We start from the raw sequence: 21,588 nt of genomic DNA, 5'->3' as shown, positions 1-21,588 counted from the left end.
ATTTAATGCGTTATTTACTACAAAAACTCTTCATGTGTGTTGGGAAAGCCGACTTCTCCCCGAGTCATGACGGCGTGAATTGTGACGTGAAACGGAATGGAGCCAATCTGAGTAGCGCCCTGACTGATGAATATGGAAACGACCGTGAATGAAAACAAACATGTCTTACTTGATGTCGTTTTTTTCTATGAAAATAGGTTCCCCAGACATCAAGAAGTATTTTCCAAAGCAAGTCTTTTTATTTATCTACATCACTTCCACCTCCGGGTTCATTCCCCGGCCCCGCCTGTGTGGAGTTTGCATGTTCTCCCCGGGCCTGCGTGGGTTTTCTCCGGGCACTCCGGTTTCCTCCCACATCCCAAAAACATGCATTAATTGGAGACTCTAAATTGCCCGTAGGCATGACTGTGAGTGTGAATGGTTGTTTGTTTCTATGTGCCCTGCGATTGGCTGGCAACCAGTTCAGAGTGTACCCCGCCTCCTGCCCGTTGACAGCTGGGATAGGCTCCAGCACGCCCGCGACCCTAGTGAGGAGAAGCGGCTCAGAAAATGGATGGATGGATGGACTTCCACCTCCAGTCCCTTTGGCAACACTCAGCAAAGATCAGCGCATACGGAAGTGTCTGCTTGTCTTCGTTTTTCTGAGATCACGTGTGGTCACGCGCATTGGCGGTTTCTGATATGGGCGTTATGGGGAGCTGTTTCGTATCCGCTTTGTCCATATTTGGCTAAGACCCCCTTTCCCCTGATTAGTTGGCTCAGTGTAGAAGACCCACTTGTGAGGGCACAAGTGTTTATGTTGAACTTGATGTTGAGATCTTCGCTAGTGACGTAGATAAGGTTGAGAAAATCGAATTATTTGATTTCAGGCCTGTTGGCAGAAAAACATCTGGGACTCAGGAATGCATGGACGATTTGAATTCATATTTCACGTTTACTGAGGTACCATAGAGACAATATTACAACCCAAATACTAGAAAAAGTTGGCTTCGCAAAATACGGGACCTTTAAATGTCTGTTGTTGTCGGGTTTTTTTTATCTTTGTGTGGGGTCTGTCACAGATTTAAAAAAAAATATATTTTAAGATATGAAAAATCCTGATGTGTGTACTAGGCCTTAGTCGGCTAGTCAGTTAATTTGTCAATCGGTCATTTGGTCAATCATTCTGTCAATAAATCAGTTTTCAGGTTAATCAGTTAATCTGTTGATCGGTCAGTTCAGTCAGTCAGTTTGTTAGTCAATTAGTAACTTGGTTAGGTAGTCATTCTGTTGGTCTGTCAGTCAGTTTGTCACCAAGATGGTCAGTCAGTCAATAACATGTTAAACATGGTAGTTACTCATTCAGTTGGTTAGTTAGTTAGTCAGTCAGTCAGCCAGGTTGGTCAGTCACCCAGTTATGCTGCGCTCGAGACTAGTAGGAAATATACCTTATGAGAAACAAACAAAAGAATCATAGCTGACAATGACACACCAATTTTTATTCGGAACCAATAAACCATGTTAAATGTTTGTGCTACTGAATGTTATTTGAATTCATTCATTTTCCATACCGCTTATCCTCTCTGAGGTCGCAGGTGTGCTGGAGCCGATCCCAGATATCTTTTGGGCGAGAGGCGGGGTACACCCTGAACTGGTCGCCAGACAATCACAGGGCACATATAAACAAACAACCATTCGCACTCACATTCACACCTACAGGCAATTTAGAGTACTCAATCAACCTACCATGCATGTTTTTGGGATGTGGGAGGAAACCGGAGTACCCGGAGAAAACCCACACAGGCACTGGGAGAACATGCAAACTCCATACAGGCAAGGCTTGATTTGAACCCGGGTCCTCAGAACTGTGAGGCAGACGTGCTAACAGTCATCCACCGTGCCACCACTATTTGAATTATGTATTTTATACTGTATGAAGAGATCATTTCAGATTAATCATACTGTATCTTATTAGATCTGCCTATAACCCAATGTTGTGACCAATGTCTGTAAATGTGTAAACTGTGTGAAAAAAGTTAATATATTGCCGAATGGAATCCCACGTATTAATAGCGTGCCACATGTACTTCCTCCTGTGCCTGATGCAGGATGACATCACCATTGACCTTCCCCAGCCCAACCCCCACCCCGAACTGCCTCCCTTGTCTATGGGAACACGACTTCATTAACGTGGAGATGAATTGTCTTATTATGAAAAGCTCTGGCGGAGTTGGCGCTGGACATCGGGGGGAATCATGCGGTGACCCGGCTTCAGGGGTCAGTACACCCACTGTTTGGAAAACATCTCACGTAACGCATCGCTAGGCTGACTGACTGGCTGGCTGCCCCCTCCTCTGAGTCGAGGGCCCTCTTGCAGCCACGCCAACGCCATGAGCAACTGACTTGATGGGTGTATAACACGCTAATGCCAAACCTCATACTCGTTTAGGGCGGATTTTGATTGAATATATTGTCATTCAACGATCATTTGTCCTCAGATCTGTGTGACATGGAAGACATATATTAATCACACAAAAAAATAGATATTTGGCTTTCAGGGTTAACCTAAATGCACTATCAACTTTACAGATTAACCTCATTTTACTCACTCTAAACCTTTCAACGCTTTGGTGGAGGACTTTGTGCTTGAACGTCCCCGCAAACATCATATGTTGGGTTTCCAAAGCAGGTTCAAGTTCCCAATTCCAATGTAATGCCTATATCTGATTTTATTTTTAGTTTTTTGGTCTAATTCCGTTTATATTATGTGACTTAAGAGACACATCTCATATGGCCAGAGGTGGGTAGAGGAGACAAATATTGTACTCAAGTAAGAGTACTGTTACTTTAGAATAATATCCATCCATCCATCCATTTTCTGAGCCGCTTCTCCTCACCAGGGTCGCGTGCTGGAGCCCATCCCAGCTATCATCGGGCAGGAGGCGGGGTACACCCTGAACTGGTTGCCAGCCAATCGCAGGGCACATACAAACAAACAACCATTCGCACTAACATGCACACCTACGGGCAATTTAGAGTCTCCAATTCATGCATGTTTTTGGGATGTGGGATGAAACCGGAGTGCCCGGAGAAAACCCACGCAGGCACGGGGAGAACATGCAAACTTCACACAGGCGGGGCCGGGGATTGAACCCCGCTCCTCAGAACTGTGAGGCTGACGCTCTAACCAGTCGTCCACCGTGCCGCGTTAGAATAATATGACTCAAGTAAAAGTAAAAAGTAGTCATCCAAATATTTACAAGTAAAGAGTAACTTGTGAGTAACTTCAGATTATTATTTTTTTAATCAGAGCATGAACATCAAATAAAATAAAAAAATAATAATATATGGGAGTCGACACACACCTGCCACCATTTCAACTTTTAACTTCCACAAAACCATCAACACATACATTGAGCCCTACAGAAACATTATTTGCTTTATTCGCTTAAATGACTTCATGAAGAAGCTGTTTGCTGAACAGACTTCATTGTCTGTGCGTGTGCGACACCATGGGGATAGTGCTAATTTTGCCATATCTACTACCAAAACAACAATAGAAACATCTGCAACTTAACGCAAGGTGTTTTCTCAAGTTAGAAGTGGGCTGAAATATCCAAGTTTAGGCAGTCACAGTTTAAGATCTGCATGATAAAGCTGTTGTTTTTTGGTAAAATAAACACAGTTGAGCGGCTGTTCCCCCCCCCCAAAATGAGTCATTTTGATTGGCTCGCGAAGGCTACGTGCGCGGTCATGTGACTGCCTTGTGTCGTCTGATTGGTGAATTGACTCAAACGACATTTGCGATCATGTTAGGTTGGCGCAACGGGCACCCTATGCGGAAGTCGAAGATGGAGTCTAAAATTAGACGCGCACACGCAAGAATGAATAATCATTGTAATCATTGTAACGGAGTAAAAGTATCGATCCTTCTTCACATAAATACTCAAAAGTAAAAAGTACGGTGCATTTAAAGTATTCTGACAAGTACAGTTTATGGAAAATGTTACAAATAAAAAGTAATTATTTGTTTAAATTGCTCACTTAATTACAGCATAAGCCACAGTCACAAGAGGAGGAGGGGGGCGTACTACTTAGAGAATCCTTGACTAGTTTTAAATTTCGGCCGGACACATTTTTAGGTCTCAAAAAAGAGGACGTGTCCGGCTAAAAGAGTACGTCTGGTCACCCGTGTTGAGCTAGCGCTTACTTTATTTCAAGCTAGCTAGCTAAAACATGTTCTTTACACCAAACGATATTTAAAAAATATGTTGACATAACGTTACCTTTACATTTTGACTTCTTTTCCTCCTCCGCTTTTCATCTTTTTGCGGAACTGTGCGCCCAAGGTCTTAGCTGTCGTTTTCATAAACAAAATCACCTGTCCTGTTCTGACTGATCGCTCGTTCGCTGACTTGAGATGCGTGCCCATGTCATGTGACACGACTTGCCAAGTGACAAACATTAGTTTATTTTGTAATTTTATGTTATTTACAAGACAGAATCGTAAAGGGGGCGCCAGTGGGTGTCAAAAATTATTTTTTGATTTTATTTAAATATTTTCCCGAGGTGGAGGGCGCTGGCAGTGTGCCCCTCCAGCAGATGGCGCCCTAGGCGACTGCCTATGTCACCTATGCACTGATGTTTCTATAGGGCCCAATGCATGTGTTGTTTGTTTTTTGGCAGTTAAACATTTAAATGGTGACATGTGTGTCGACTCCCATATATTATTTTTTAAATTTGATGTTCATGCTCTGATTAAAAAAAAATAAAATCAGAAGTTCCTCACAAATTACTCTTTACTTGAGTAGTTTTTTCATTGAGTACTCTTACTCAAGTAAATATTTGGATGAAAAAAAATTGAAAGTATCGTTTCTCTGTGTTAGATAGATATGTGTTAGATATGTGCTTTTAAAAGAGGCAGGGCCAGTGGAGTAGCATGTAATGTCGTCGAGTCTGCATGTGAGAATTTGGGCATGAGCTGAAGCCGGCGGCAGCAGCTCCTGCTTGACTGCTCACTGTGTCTCTGTGTTGTTTTACTGCACTCCCAGTGTTCAATAAATGGCTTAAAAGTAGATAGGCGACTCTGGCTCTCCTTTCCCACATGCAAAAACGATCTCTTAGAAATCTGTAAAGGAGCAGGTACGTGAATGATGAGCCGCAAAGTAACAGGGGAATACTGTATATCAGATTGGTGCATTTAAGCTGCATTGATATTGGCAGATATCCTATACGTATCGGATTTTTATCCACATTTGCAAGAGGCTAAATTCCAATCTGAAGCTATTCGACTCCATGCATTTTCCATCCATCCATCCATCCATTTTCTGAGCCGCTTATCCTCACAAGGGTCGCGGGAGTGCTGGAGCCTATCTCAGCTATCTTCGGGCAGGAGGCGGGGTACACCCTGAACTGGTTGCCAGCCAATCGCAGGCCACACAACCATTCACACTCACATTCACACCTACGGGCAATTTTAGAGTCTTCAATCAACCGAGCATGCATGTTTTTGGGATGTGGAAGGAAACCGGAGTGCCCGGAGAAAACCCACGCAGGCACGGGGAGAACATGCAAACTCCACACAAGCGGTGCCGGGATTTGAACCCCAGTCCTCGGGACTGTGAGGCAGACGCTCTGACCAGTCGTCCACCGTGCCGCTCTCTTTGAACCATGGAGTGTAAATCCAGCCTTCGTGGGGCTGATGCCGCGGTAGAAAAAAAAGATTCCTTTTGATCTTTTTAGGTGACCCCAATTTTCCAGCAGCCCACTAGATTTCTGATGCTGCGGGATCGGTATGTATATGGGTGTAGTCTCACCGTTACATTCAATTTCAAATGATTTACTACTGTATGACGTGACTTGGACTAGTGTTTTCACATGTATTCAGAGGTACATGCAGATGCACCTGATTTTCAAAATCAAACTTCTTTCAGACTTTTATAATAATACAAATAATACAAAGAGAGACTAATAATTCAGTCTCTCTGTGTGGTCCAGTACCAAATGTTTACAGGCTTTAGTTATCAGGCATTGTATATCCAATCCAAACAAATACCAGTAGCACTGCATGGTTCACTACACCTGTCCTGCCCTCTTTCCTGTCCTGTTCTGCTTTGCTACTCATAGCATTCTCTTCCTCACAGGATGTAGCACTGCCTTCCCAGTCCACAGAGAGATAAAACTCCAACTCCTATGTAAAGTTATTGTCATATCCTGTTGTTTTTGCTCTGTTATCGCTTTTCTCTCTGTCTCAAACCTATGTTTAGACAGCATGTCTGATGAATTTCCACCTGAAGACAAATTGCAACAGGTCTATCAAATCTGTTGCACAACAAAACTGTTCAGGTGTGATATGACATATAAATACCACCGTACCGCATAATCGGGCCTTGTTTGAGCATTTTTCGTTTCTTCTGATCAAAGTCAGGCTTTCATACTGCAAATCAGTCTTGGTACTGTGACATACATCTGGTTTGTGGAGGAGACTGAGGATTGTCACATATGGTTATGTGTGTTCTGTTGGTCACCTGGAGTACACAATAAGTGCACGCTTGCTAATTTTTTCCTTGCCATGTGTGGGGTTGCTCCCATTTTATACATTGGTTAAAACTTACTTGTTTAAAACTCACTTTATATTTTCAATTTTTATATTTTATATTTAAGCCTCCCACATTGGCCTTGTGACCAGTAGTGGCAGTGTTGCGGCATGCAGATGTCACAGCTATGTTTCGGGTAAACATGGCCGTCATTCACACTACCCCCCCCCCCACCACCCCCAAAATCCAAAGGGCTGCCAGTCTCCACCAACACACCACTCGTCCAGACGACGGTTTATTTAGCTAAGCTGCAAGATCTGGGACTGCCGTGGAATTCATTACTGCGGGATGTTAACGGGCCACTGGTGTTTAGAATACTTTGAACAGCCTTTGATTTCACGTTCTCCGCAATCCAGTCACAGAGGCACCTCGGTCGGATTGCAGCCGGTGTTGGATCATGTATTTCCACAGCCAGCGTGTTGACGTGGTGTTACAGAAAATCTAATTATTGGCTTGACGTTCAGGTTACATGTAAACACATTAGTTCGACCAAAATGGGAACATATCACATTTCTCGTGAGCGTTGAACTGAGACACCTGGATAAGGCATTGGAAAGAGACTTCCAAGAAGTTGGTAGACTAACATAGTGACTTTGTACGAGACACTTACTAAAACAGATAGCATGCATTGTACACAGCTTTGATACATAGAGAACCCCTTCTATTCTGTGACCCCCCCCCCCCCCCTACAATTGTTTATATTTGCCTATATTGCATAGATTATTTTACATTTGAGACTATCTGAGTCCTGGCATGCACATTTCATGGAAACAGAGTCCCAACCCAGGAACAATGAGTCCCTGAAACTTATCATCACGGAATACAGACGTGTTATTCCGCTATATCACGGTTATTGCTTCGCGGTCCCACTATATTGCAGATTTTTATTATAGCTGTTACTCTTTTTTTATACTGGTTGTACAATATTTCTGTATTATCCACTGCTCTTGCTCTCTCTCAGTATATCATATGTGTTAAGGCCTGTCATGATAGCAAATTTTTTAGGCCAATATATTTCCCCCAAAACTGTTACGACAAACGATACTATCATTGATGTTTTTTTATGCCACTGATATAATTATAAGCATAATAATTCAAGTACATCCTTTTTAAGAACAATTCACTTTTAATTCTATTTCTAAGAATAATGAACATTGACATTGTAATGTAGACCCATAAAATATCTTTGATAAAAAATATAAATAAAACAGACTCAAGCTCTGTACACAAATATTGCACTTCAACAAATATCAAAATTCAGCACAGCGATATAAACAGTCATTAATGCCTTAAGAGGCATTATACTGCCAATCAAGTTTCCGGTTGTTAAAGAAAAAGTGCCAAGTAGCAACATTAATAACATCACAACAAGTAGATCAAAGCAACCTGTTTTGATTCAAGATTTGTACTACTTATTAAAAGTCTGCAGCCTTTCTTTAAATGCTGCTTTGTCAACATGTTCAATAGCTACAGCTCTTACAAAAGTAACGCTATACTGTATATAATGTGAGCGTACGTGTGCCATATTGACATTTGTAATGTCCCATTGTTGGGGGACAGGATGGTTGTCTTTAAAATTGATTTAGTCACCTTGAGGCGTGAGGCTTATGCCACTCAATTTTGTATAGCTGCAGCTACCGGCTCGCCATTAGAAAACTCAGCTTCGTGTACGCAAGCGCCTGCATTTCATTTGGGCACACATACGCACGCACATGCACACAACCAATCAGACGACGGCTCTTTACCATGGTGCTGTACAATGTTAATTAAGATGGCATAAGAGTCCATTTAAAGAGATGATGCGCTGCAGTTAGACACCTTCGGTCTCAGGACCTGGCCTGGTCGGTTGGAGGAGAATCCTCCAGGGCAGTGGTCCATGCTTGAATGTTTGTTTGTCTTTTTGTGCCCTGCAATTGGCTGGCGACCCGTACAACGTGTATATCGCCTCTTGTCCAAAGTCAGCTGAGATATGCTCCACCTAACCTGTGACCCAAATGAGGACAAATATTATAGAAAATGGATGGATGGAGAATGGCATATTGTGTCCTTTAAACTGTTATTTTAATTTTTATTTATATTTTATTACGTGCATGAAGTTTGCATATTGACACTCTGAATAGAACCCCTCAAAAAGCAGTCAGGGTCCTTTTTAAGTTTTAAGTTTTTAAGTGTTCCATTTAAGTGCAACGAGTTCCAGCGTGCAGACAGGAATGCCTCTAGCAACACTGTAAAGACTTAAAATAATTCCACCACAACAACAAAAAAACATTTGTGTGTTGGTTCATAGCCACCCCACAGAATTGTGCCTGTAGCAGCTTGGCAACAACAACAGCAAAAAAATATATATATTTCTGAATAAAGGCACTTCAGCTCTGTGAAGTGCCTCTTAGAAGGAACAAATAAATAATAGAGCACATGTTTCCTTTTACGGCACTCTTTCTGGCACAAGTGGAGAGTCGGCCTTGAAGAATAAGACATTAATAACACAACAAAGATGTTGGCAGCGTCACTTTTCTTCCTCCAGCTGGCTTCACTCGCTCAAAGCAACCCACTGGAGATGATTTTTTACATTGTTCTAGCTACACCAGAAGGAAAATACAGCTATGTATGAAGACTCAGTACATGCATGTGTATATGAACGTGACCGATTTTGTCCCCATAATTCCGGAGCCCCATTCATACTTCTTTTAGAAGCAGTGAAACATCGTTTTTCCTGTGTACATTTCATTTGGATATACAGTGGTACTTTGACTCTGTGTTTAAATCGTTCCTTGACCAAGCTCATAACTCAATTTACGCGTTAGCCAAATCAATTTTCCCCAATGAAACGAACTGAAATGTGTTCCAGCCCCCAAAGAACACATTTGTTTTGCTACATGTTTTTAATAAAGGAAAATAGCACTGTCTTGTAAAATATAAATGTTAAAACATATGGTAATAAAATGTAACAAAAGGGAATGTAAAAAAAATATTAATCAACTGGTCTTATAAAGTGTAATTAAGCCAAAAGTCACACACATTGTGGTACATTCAAGTGGTGCAATTTACCATGTGCCGTGTCATGTCTGCTCCATGCTCCTTATGAGTGTTTTCATTTTGTATTTGTGTGTTTGACTGTTTGTTATGTTCAAATAAAGTCCAAAAGTACATCTGTGGCTTCTTTTTTCACTTCATTCAAGCAGCAGTTTATCTGAATTTTGCTTGTAGTTCAAATGTTCGACCAAGTGATGGCTAGTAACTCAAAAACCTTCTAAGTTGGGGTGCTTGCAAGTCAAGGTCCACTGTATATTATAGGTACATCTCAATTAATTAGAATATGGTAGAGAAATGACTTTATTCTTGTACTCATACATTATATAGATCCGTTAAACCATCCATCCATTGGGATGCTACAGAGTTACAAATCATTTTCATTGTTTCTTGATTGTTTATGTAATATTCTAGTTCGTCGAGATGGTGAATTTTGGGGTTTCATTTGCTGTCAGCTAATATATAATATATATATATATATATATATTATATATATATCTTTAAAACTTGAAATATTTCACTGTGTATATGTAGTGCATCTCTAAAATATGAATTTAACTTTTTGAATTGAACTACCTAATTAAATTAAGATTTTGACACTATTCGGAATTATTGGGAGTGATTCCCAAACTGGGGAGCCAGCTTGGGGGAAAAAAAAAAAAAAAAAAAAAAAAAAAAAAATTTTTTAAATAATGTCCTATTATTTTAGTGCATACCTTCATACTCATGTAAAGTTGTCCAGGTGAGGCAAGACGACCTGGGCCTCAGCTTGGGAGCACATACCTCGGATCAAATGTTTCCAACGTGGATAAATCACTGCTTTTGCAACCTATAACCACGTCTTTGGTGTTCAGTGCAGTTGACTCAGTGATTGCCTTCCACTAGCCACCTTTCTTGTTACAAACAAAATAAGTTTGTCTGTTTCTTAGCAATAATTAAAGTCACTCGTCACTTTTTTATTTTTAAATAGCTGCTAGCAGGATAGAGAGGGTCGGTAAAGACGCAAAATATAGCCACCAAATGGCAAAGTTGGCAACACTGAATGTGCTTTTGTAAACCGGGCATATTGTTTGTGGAAACAGTGCACATCCTCTTGCAATTTTGGATAAATATTTAATTTAATTCAATTGATTTTGGTCGAGTTTGTTTCATTAAATAGTGAATGAATATTTAGGTTCAAATGTTCAAAAAATACGCACATGGTACTTATGGTTAATTGGTGTTAGAATTATTAGGGGCTCCTTGAAAAAAATTCTCCCCCAAAACGTGTCCCTGGACCCAAAAGGTTTGAGAACCCCTGATATAGAATATCAATATTTTCTATTTAATTTTCTAATAAATACAACTAAATGTGGGTACACCAAGAAATCAAAGGATCGTTTTTTTCTTTGGCTTTATGGAGTCTTTTTGTGTGTGATATTTGTCTGAAAGAAGCAGTAGCCTCAACAAGGGGTATTAAGAGAAGTAGACATTAGAAGAATATAGAAGCTATAGATTACATAAGACTCAACATTTGCCGTGTTATTTGTTATATAAGCTATTAACAGTGGTTAACTTCTTTTTACACTTGTGTCACAAGTGAAAATACATTTCGTTTCTGTCTTTAAGGGGTCTTGTATCTTCTCTTCAGACTCTTGGCTGCTTGGCAACAAGTAGCCACTCGGTTTCTCTCAATGCCCAAGCTCCGCCCCTGGTTGTCAAAAGCCAAACTGGGAAATGGCCCTGCTGAGGCGGAGTTGGGGGGAGCAGTGGCTCATCTGCATGAGACAGAATCGCCCCCTCAAAAAGGCTTCAGTGAGGCAATTACAGAGGGTGTCAAGTGTGCTGTAAATTTTTATCTTTGTCAGAGACATTTTATTATAACGCCTGGGAACTGTTCTGAATTGTTAAAAACAACAACAACAACAATCTGTCTACACTGCCACGCTGCATGCGTCAGGCCCCTCTTGGCTGCCCTCAGATACCCACCCACGGCTGGGTGTGAATTTTGCTATGAAGATAATCGTGAGGTTTTTTTTTTTTCTTCTTCTTTTTAACCCCTTGCTCCAGTGAGAGTCTCTTTGAACCTTCTCTGTCCTGGTGGCTGCTCTCATCTCAGGAAACCATTAGTTGATCTCCCTTTCTTTTCTTTCAATAGAGTCAGCTTTTATGGCCGGGCAACCTTTTTAGAGCGCTTCTCCTTGCCCTCACTAATTTCCCCCCCCCATTACCCCTTCGATATCCTCACCCCTGCAACACATGACAGGCCTGTGTAATTAATGAGCATCATAAACCCTCTCTTTTCTATTAGCTTGCCATTAGTAAACCTGGCAAGCCTGTCATTTTCGACAAAAACACACAGCTCCTTCATTTGATCCCCACATCAAAGGGGGAACCCCACTGTTTTGGGCTGAATACACTAATTGTGTCCTCGTCCTGGATGCCCCCCCACCCCACACCCACCCTCTGCTTCAAAAAGCCAGCCAGTGCTGACGGCAAATAGGAGCCAAGTATTGATTCTGTCAGCCTACATTTGCAGAGCTTGCAGTAGCGTTTGCCATCATTACCAAGCAGCAGTGGTGGAAAGTAACAATACTTTGTCACTGTACTTACAAAAAAAATATACTTTACTTTCCTTGCAATAGACTGGGCACCAGTTCAGGGTGTACCCCACCTCTCACCCAAATTCAGCTGGGATAGGCTCCAGCCCACCCATGACCGTAGCACACCCTTAGCGGTATGGAGAATGGATCGATGGATGGATATATACATACATATAGTTACATAGTGACAAGTATTGTAGCATGTGACCATCATGAACAAAATTTAAAGATGTGTGTGTGTATGTATATATATATATATATATATATATATATATATATTTATATATATATATATATATATATATATATACACAGACACACACAGTCCCTTCCAAAAGTATTGGAATGGCAAGGTCAATTACTTTGTTTCTGTTGTATACTGAAGACATTTGGGTTTCAGATCAAAAGATAAATATGAGACAAAAGTTCAGAATTCCAGCTATTATTTCATGGTATTTACATCTAGTTAGATGTTAGAAACAACTCAGGACAGAGCACCTATTGTTTGACGCCACCAACCTTTCAAGTGAGCAAAAGTATTGTAACAGACATTATTAAATTAACTTAAAGTGAATAACATTTCATATTTGGTGGAATAACCCTTGCTTGCAATAACTGCATCAAGCCTGCGACCCATTGACTTCACCAGACTGTTGCATTCTTCATTTGAAATGCTTTTTCAGGCCTTTACTGCACCCTCTTTCAGTTCTTGTTTGTTTCTGGGGGTTTCTCCCTTCAGTCTCCTCTTCAGGAGGTAAAATGCATGCTCTATTGGGTTAAGGTTCGGCAATTGACTTGGCCAGTCTAAGACCTTCCACTTTTCCCACCTGATGAAGTCCTTTGTTGTGTTGGCAATGTGTTCTGGGTCATTGTCTTGTTGCATGATGAAGCTTCTCCCGATTAGTTTGGAGGCATTTTTCTGTAAATTGCCAGACAAAATGGTTTTGTAGACTTCAGAATTCATTATGCTGCTACCATCATGAGTTACATCATTAATAAAGACTAGTGACCTCGTTCCAGAAGCAGCCATGCAAGCCCAAGCCATGACATTACCTCCATCATGCTTCACAGATGAGCTTGTGCGTTTTGGATCAAAAGCAGATAATTTCTTTCTCCATACTTTGGCCATTCCATCACTTTGGTAGAGGTTAATCTTGGGCTCATCAGTCCATAAAACCTTGTTCCAAAATCTTTGTGGCTCATCTCTGTACTTCTTTGCAAAATCCAATCTGGCCTTCCGATTCTTTTTGCTGATGAGTGGTTTGCATCTTGTGGAATGGCCTGTGTCTTTCTTTTCTCAGTCTTATTTGAACAGTGGATTGTAATACCTTCACCCCTGCTCTGTGGAGGTTGGCAAACCATACACACACACACACACACACACCACATATGTATATATATATATATATATATATATATATATATATATATGTATATATATTGTATATCCAATCCATCCATCCCTCCATTTTCTGTACCGCTTATCCTCACAATGGTCGCGGGCCTGCCGGAGCCTATCCCAGCTATCTTCGGGCGAGAGGTGGGGGACACCCTGAACTGGTCGCCAGCCAATCGCAGGGCACATATAAACAAACAACCATTCAGACTCACATTCACATCTACGGGCAATTTAGAGTCTTCAAATAACCTACAATGCATGTTTTTGGGATGTGGGAGTAAACCGGAGTACTCGGAGAAAACTCACGCAGACACGGGGAGAACATGCAAACTTCACACAGGCGGGACTGGGATTTGAACCCCAGTCGTCAGAACTGTGAGGTATATGTGCTAACCAGTCGTCCAAAATGCCACCATATATAATAGCCTGAATCCAAATATAATCATTTTATAATCTCTCTGCACAATGATACTTGCTTCATGAGGTGCCCTCTGCTCTCTGAGTCATAGCGTAGTGGTGGGTTGCCAGGTTTACGGCGTTCACCACTTCACCCAAAAATATACTTTCCTTTAAAAAACAAGTCACACTTGAAAATTGCTTACATTGCATTTGTTGTAATGTTAATTGAGAAGCGCTTTACAAATGAATCTACAGTTTGTCAGCGTTGCCATTTTAAGAGGTAATAGTTTAAAAAAAATTACAGTATATTTCTTTCCAATTGTGTGGTGCCCCCTGAAACAACGGCGCCCTCGTAATTCTGCCTATTGGGCAAGCCGGCCTTGATGAAAGTAGAGACAATGCTAGCAACCTCTTAAACAACAACATGCGTCATGTAACCTATTTTTTTCTTCTTCTTCGCAGTATGAGCCCTACGTAAATTAATAAAAGAGGGCAAAAACAATTTTGTGCATTTTTTTCCCCACAGAGCCAATTGATCAAAACAGGTATTGAATATAAAAAACTCTAAAAATTTTTTTGACTTTTGTACTTAAGTACATTTCAGAGTCTATACTTTACTTTTACAAACAGTAAATAAGTGTTGAATCAGTACTGATACTTTTACCCGTGTTTTTTAACATAATTATCTGTATTACTACTTAAGTACAGAGTATGAGTACCTTTTCCACTTCTGCCAACCAAAGTGTTTCATTTCACACATTGGCACCAACCGTGCCTGGTTGGGTGTTTTATTCCCTAGATTAAAACTAAATCCAGTGAGATGTAAAAATTAAGACCATTTCACGCCCAGCTTTACAAAGTGGCGATATTAACGCTACGATTCGGCTGCTAATCCCATCCATAAGGTTTTTTTTTTTGTCTACTTTTTGATGTTTGCATCAATTAAAAGCCTCTCACCACCTTCGCTGTCCTTTGCTGCGGCTTAATGATTTCTCTGCTAAACACGACAAAACAAATTAAGGCCAGAACGAGCTTTAAGAGGCTTACTGTAACTCTTTGAACTGCAAATGACGCTCCTGAATATTTGCTGGATGAATAGAATACATAAAAATACAGCCAAAGCCCTAATGTTAAACACAATGCTGTACATTGCAATTTGTCATTTTTCGTAAATTTCTTTCCCATTGGGAATAATATTTTTTGTGCACTCTAACAATGTTAAGTGTTTAAAGAGGCAGCACAGTGACCTAGTGGTTATCACATCCGCCTCAGTTTGAAGTCAGGGGTTTGAATGTCATCTCAGGCCTTCTTGTGTGAAGTTGGGATATTCCGTGACATAGAGCAGCCTCAACAGGAGAGTAAAAATATGAGAGGAGAACCTTGAAAAATGGCAGCATTGATTAGTGGTGTGCATGTCTGCCTCACAGTTAGGCTTCAGGTCACCAGTGACCCTAATTAGGATCACCCCTATAAAACTGGATGGATGGATGGATGGAAGTAATGGAAATAAAACAGAATTCCGGAGTCAAACGGTACATGTAATTTTTATTTACTTTAACAAATGAACATTAACAAGAATAACACAAAAAAAACCAATCTACTTTAATTTGATAACAATTAATGATATGTCAGTCAATCATTTTATTCAGTTTTTATTTGTTTGACACAATGTCCCAACTTGTTTGGAATTGGGGTTTGCCTCTGCTTAAAACATAACGATAGCCCATTTAAATAGGGGTTATGCGCAACCAACTTCCATATTCAGCAAAACAGGTCCTTGCGCTTTAAACTTTCAAGCTTCGTGCGACTTTAGAGTCCCATTTGTGTACTCTGCATTCGCCAAATGCAGGAATCCGCACATCATTAAGAAGAAGAAGAAGAAGAATCACCTTTTATTGTCAAGTGCTATTAAGACCCCAATGGCAACTGTTTTGAATTGTGAAAAAAACATGTAATATCAATCTATCTATAACAGGTCTTCTTTAATACAGTTTATCATCGTACCTACTTGCATTTGTCTCAATTTTGCAATGTTTATAACATCTAAAATAAAATGCTAAAAATATACTGACGTGGGAATAACCCTAAATCTGCGCTGTTGTCACCACTTCCTGGCATTCTGAATGGACCACGCACGACAGGCGGGCGTCTCCCGCCTGTGCGGACGCTCCCCCTTGACACGCCGCATGCTGAGTCGCCACAATGGGGCCCAGAGTCAGGAGCCGACACTGTACTCCAGTGCCGATTGTCTTGTGTCCTTTACAACATCTTTTGTTCCCGTGGATAAAAGCGTCACGTTGGAGCTTTTTAAGCGCCCGGCAGCTGCTCTTCACATCCTCCCCCCAGCCCCACTTCCTCCCCCATCTATCAGCCTTCTACGTTGTTATACAGACAAACCATTAGGCTGGTTTTATTCCACGGCTCCGATTTTGTACTTTTTTTTTTTTTTTTTTGACTTTCCATGAACTGATCCTTTCCTTCTCAGAGTTTTAGCCTTCCCATCACTTTGAAAGAGTCATTGTTGGTCAGTCCATAAAACTTTGTCCTAGAATTTTATATTATATAAATCTATAGAGGCGGCACGGTGGCCGACTGGTTAGAGCGTCAGCCTCACAGTTCTGAGGACCTGGGTTCAATCCCCGGCCCCGCCTGTGTGGAGTTTGCATGTTCTCCCCGTGCCTGCGTGGGTTTTCTCAGGGCACTCCTGTTTCCTCCCACATCCCCCAAAAAAACATGCATTAATTGGAGACTCTAAATTGCCCGTAGGTGTGACTGTGAGTGCGAATGGTTGTCTGTTTGTATGTGCCCTGCGATTGGCTGGCAACCAGTTCAGGGTGTACCCCGCCTCCTGCCCGATGACAGCTGGGATAGGCTCTAGCACGCCCGCGACCCGAGTGAGGAGAAGCGGCTCAGAAAATGGATGGATGGATGGATAAATCTATAGATATACGTAGCTAGACATACAGAAGATCATTTGTTGGTTTGAGCTCTAACTAGTAGATGTAGTCTTCTCGGGCAAAATCCAAATCTAAAACAGAACCCAGAGATTCAGTGTTATTTATTGTTTGAATAATATTCCATATTCTCTCAGCTTCACAAGTGCCTATTTTTCACCCATCCACAGCTCTGTTTTGTGGTTGGTTCCACCTGTAACTAGTATAAATCTCGTTTTCACATGCAAAACCCAAATCTGAAACTGAGCATAGACATGCAGCGCTATTTATTTTTTGAATAATTTCACACCTTTTCTCAGCTTCATAATTTCTTGTTTTTCACCTACATGCAACTCTATGTTCTTTATGTTGGTTACACCTCTAACTAGTATGAATGTAGTCTGCACAGGCAAAACCCCGATTCATGACGTGTCGACCCAAAAGCAAACAGTGTCCATCGATAATGGAGATTAATTGTAATGAGAGTCTTTGGGCTTCAAAGAAGAATATAGGGGGCTGCAAAGCCGCCCCTCCATTTCGCCCTTTCAAAGGACAGGAAATGCGTGACATGGACAAGCCTACTTTCCCACAATATTCGGCCCCGTTACTGGAATAACATCTCATCTGTATGTCTTGTTCAAAGCCTGGTTCTTCTTGGTACAAAATGTGATGATACAGTCAAGATGGGGGAAAATACAGAGTGGCACACCCCAGGGGTGCAACATGTGGCCTATAGTCATTTATCATCTAAATACTGTATACTGTATCTTCTATCTTTTAAACATCTTGAATGTAGTTGGTTGGTATCTCTGTGAGAAGACCAAACTGTTTGGGTACATTGGGTTTGGCATCATATGCGCTTGTTGTTGCTGTTGTTGTTGTCAAACAAAATGCTGCCCTTTGAGTGGTCGACACAGTCAGTCAGTACTGGTGTAGTGTTACGTAGCGGCAATATTAATAATTGATTTAACTTTGAAATTTTGGTGGCCCTAATATTTTTGGGTCCAATTTAGCTGTTTTTAAACCTAGTTACCCTTCTTAGAATTTGGGATGTCATGAGCTGTGCCTTGCACTCTGTTGTTGGAGCTTGGGTGACGCTTTGTGCTCCCCTCACGCTCTCTCTCGCTCTCTCTAAGCAGCTCGGGCCGCGCACCTGTCATCAATCAGCCCTCATCATCACCTGCATAAAAGCCTGCCAGATCCCAGAAACTCTTGCCAGAGTATTAGCGTCTCTCCTCCGGTACAACGGCTCTCCACTTGCACGTAAGATACGCCGGCTCCCGATTCTCTTCTGACCTCTGTGTTCTTCCTTCTCCTCAGTGATCCCTCTGTGCTGACCTCCTCCACCACGCCGCCAAGCCATCCACCTGCTGACGCCACCGCCTGCCGCACGTTCCCCGCCTCAACGACTTGCCAATACGCCCCAAGGATCCGTCCCAAATATCTGCTTCAATAAACCTGTCACCACAATCCTTTTCAGCCTCCGCTTGCTTCTGGGTCCCGTTAACATCATATCGTGACACGGGAATGGGCAACTGGCGGCCTCAATCAATTTTAGGAAATGTTTTTTTTTAATTATATATATATTTTTAAACGTGGCCAGCATGCACACTCAGAATGCCCCCCAGATAATTATATATATATATATATATATCCATCCATTTTCTGAGCCGCTTCTCCTCACAATGGTCGCGGGCGTGCTGGAGCCTATCCCAGTTGTCATCGAGCAGGAGGTGGGGTACACCCTGAACTGGTTGCCAGCCAATCGCAGGGCACATACAAACAAACAACCATTCGCACTCACAGTCACACCTACGGGCAATTTAGAGTCTCCAATTAATGCATGTTTTTGGGATGTGGGAGGAAACCGGAGTGCCCAGAGAAAACCCACGCAGGCGCGGGAAGAACATGCAAACTCCACACAGGTGGGACCGGGGATTGAACCCGGGTCCTCAGAACTGTGAGGCTGACGCTCTAACCATCCATCCATCCATTTTCTGAGCCGCTTCTTCTTACCAGGGTCGCGGGCATGCTGGAGCCTATCCCAGCTGTCATCGGGCAGGAGGCGGGGTACACCCTGAACTGGTCGCCAGCCAATCGCAGGGCACATAGAAACAAACAACCATTCGCACTCACAGTCATGCCTACGGGCAATTTAGAGTCTCCAATTAATGCATATTTTTGGGATGTGGGAGGAAACCGGAGTGCCCGGAGGAAACCCACGCAGGCACGGGGAGAACATGCAAACTCCACACAGGTGGGGCCGGGGATTGAACCCGGGTCCTCAGAACTGTGAGGCTGACGCTCTAACCAGTCGGCCACCGTGCCGCCACGCTCTAACCAGTTGGTTTAAAAAAAAAAAAAAAAACATATATATATATATAAAAATTTTTTTTTTTTTTCAGGTAGATAGCAGACATCATTTACTTTAGCGCCAGATCACCTTCAGAGAAGAAGAGTGGTGACGCCTTGATGAAAATCAGCAGGAAGAGAGAGTAATGACGTAATGGTGAAAAGCTGGATTGAGAGAAAACTCAACCAAGAAAATCGTTGTCCCACATGGCCCCCTAGTAGTGCTGAAAAACAATTGTGGCCCCTGCCATCATTTAAGTTGCCCATCCCTTTTATAACTGCAGATACAATATTTAAGCCTCAGATAACACTTAAAACATAAGGAAAGATGGTTTTATCCTGAACAATTCGTTTTACAAGTGGACATTTATTATGTTTTATACAGCTAGGCTTGGCTAGCTTGTTTAGAATGACCAAGCTACCACATTTCCTACTGAAAAGAGCCTTTTAGCCTCTGCTTAAAACATAACGATAGCTCATTTAAATAGGGGTTATGCGCAACCAACTTCCATATTCAGCAAAACAGGTCCAAGCACTTCCTTCCGGTTCAGGTAACTGGCAAAACATGATGACAGGAGACAGGAACAAAGCATCCATCCATCCATTTTCTGAGCCGCTTATCCTCACAAGGGTCACGGGAGTGCTGGAGCCTATCCCAGCTATCATCGGGCAGGAGTCGGGGTACACCCTGAACTGGTTGCCAGCCAATCGCAGGGCACATACAAACAAAAAACCATTCGCACTCACAGTCACACCTTCAGACAATTTAGAGTCGTCAATTAAACTACCATGCACGTTTTTGGGATGTGGGAGGAAACTGGAGTGCCCGGAGAAAAGCCACGCAGGCACGGGGAGAACATGCAAACTCCACACAGTCCTCAGAACTGTGAGGCAGACGCTCTAACCAGTCGTCCATATAATAAAGCACCTGTAGAAATATTAAAAGTCTACAATGTGTTTTGTTTTAGACAAGATGTCTACCAAAGTTACCAAAAAAGACCATATCCAATGGTTTGTTTACACATATCATTCATTCATTCATCTTCCGTACTGCTTATCCTCACTAAGGTCACGGGGGTGCTGGAGCCAATCCCAGCTGACTCTGGGCGAAAGGCGGGGTACACCCTGAACTGGTCGCCAGCCAATCGCAGGGCACATATAAAAAAACAACCATTCACACCTACGGGGAATTTAGAGATTTCAGTTAACCTACCATGTATGTTTTGGGGATGTGGGAGGAAACTGGAGTACCCAGAGAAAACTCACGTAGACACAGGGAGAACATCCAAACTCTACACAGGTGAGGCCAGATTTGAACCCGGGTCCTCAGAACTGCGAGGCAGATGTGCTAACCAGTCGCCCACCGTGCCGCCACATATATCATATATTTAAAAATAAATGATATACTATACACTCCCGAACAAGTTCAATGAACGAAAGTTCATTAACTAGTTCATATTTTGTGCGAAAGTGAACTGAACTTAGTTCATTTCTGCCTGATGAACGTAATTGAGACTGCGCTCATTCTGGCATCAAAGAACGTTTTTCGAACGAAAGTTCATTTTAATTCAAGAGTCCCAGTTAGGGACTTCGAAGACAAACCCCGTCTGAACACACTACATATCAGCCTTCATATGTCGGCAGATGAACGCGGTATTTGAAAATTGATTACTAGTATAATTATTATTTGTACTAGAATGCTTTAGTTAAAACTGTACGATTACACTGTCATGATATGGTATTTATTTTGTTTTGTAATACAGGAATAGATCAAATAAAATATTTATAGTCGGCCAGAGCTGCGAGGAATACAAAGTTATAAATGTCCTTTCACCATCATTCCCGTCATATTGTGTTGCATGTTTTTGTTTGCACATTCAGGACAAAAGTCTTGTTTTTGTTATAATTTAATTCAAGCAAGTAGTTTTTCCTGATGTTTTTGAGATTGTAAAAGCTACAGCTGGCAACTAGTGTGGACTGAATGGGTGGTAACTATGGAAAAATAAAATGCCAATATTTTTTGGGTAACAGCCCGTCAGCAACATTGAGAAAAAGCAAAACAAAAAACCTATGAACTAGTAATTCATTTTGGCAATGGTGAATTTAGTTCAAAATTTGGAATTATAAACTATGAACTGAGCTCGTTCATTTTTGGAACGGTGAACTGAACTTTGAAGTAGTTTGCATAGAAAATGAACTTTCCCAACACTGACTGTACATCTATTTAACATTTATCCAAAGATGGCAGCGATAAAGAAAACAAGATTTTAGGAAGTTCAAGTTCAAACCAGGCGGCACGGTGCCGACTGGTTAGAGCG

This window comes from Phycodurus eques, chromosome 2 (assembly GCF_024500275.1).
Source record: "Phycodurus eques isolate BA_2022a chromosome 2, UOR_Pequ_1.1, whole genome shotgun sequence".
NCBI classification, from domain to species: domain Eukaryota; kingdom Metazoa; phylum Chordata; class Actinopteri; order Syngnathiformes; family Syngnathidae; genus Phycodurus; species Phycodurus eques.
The sequence above is the reverse complement of the archived record's forward strand: the minus strand, read 5'-3'. Positions refer to the sequence as shown.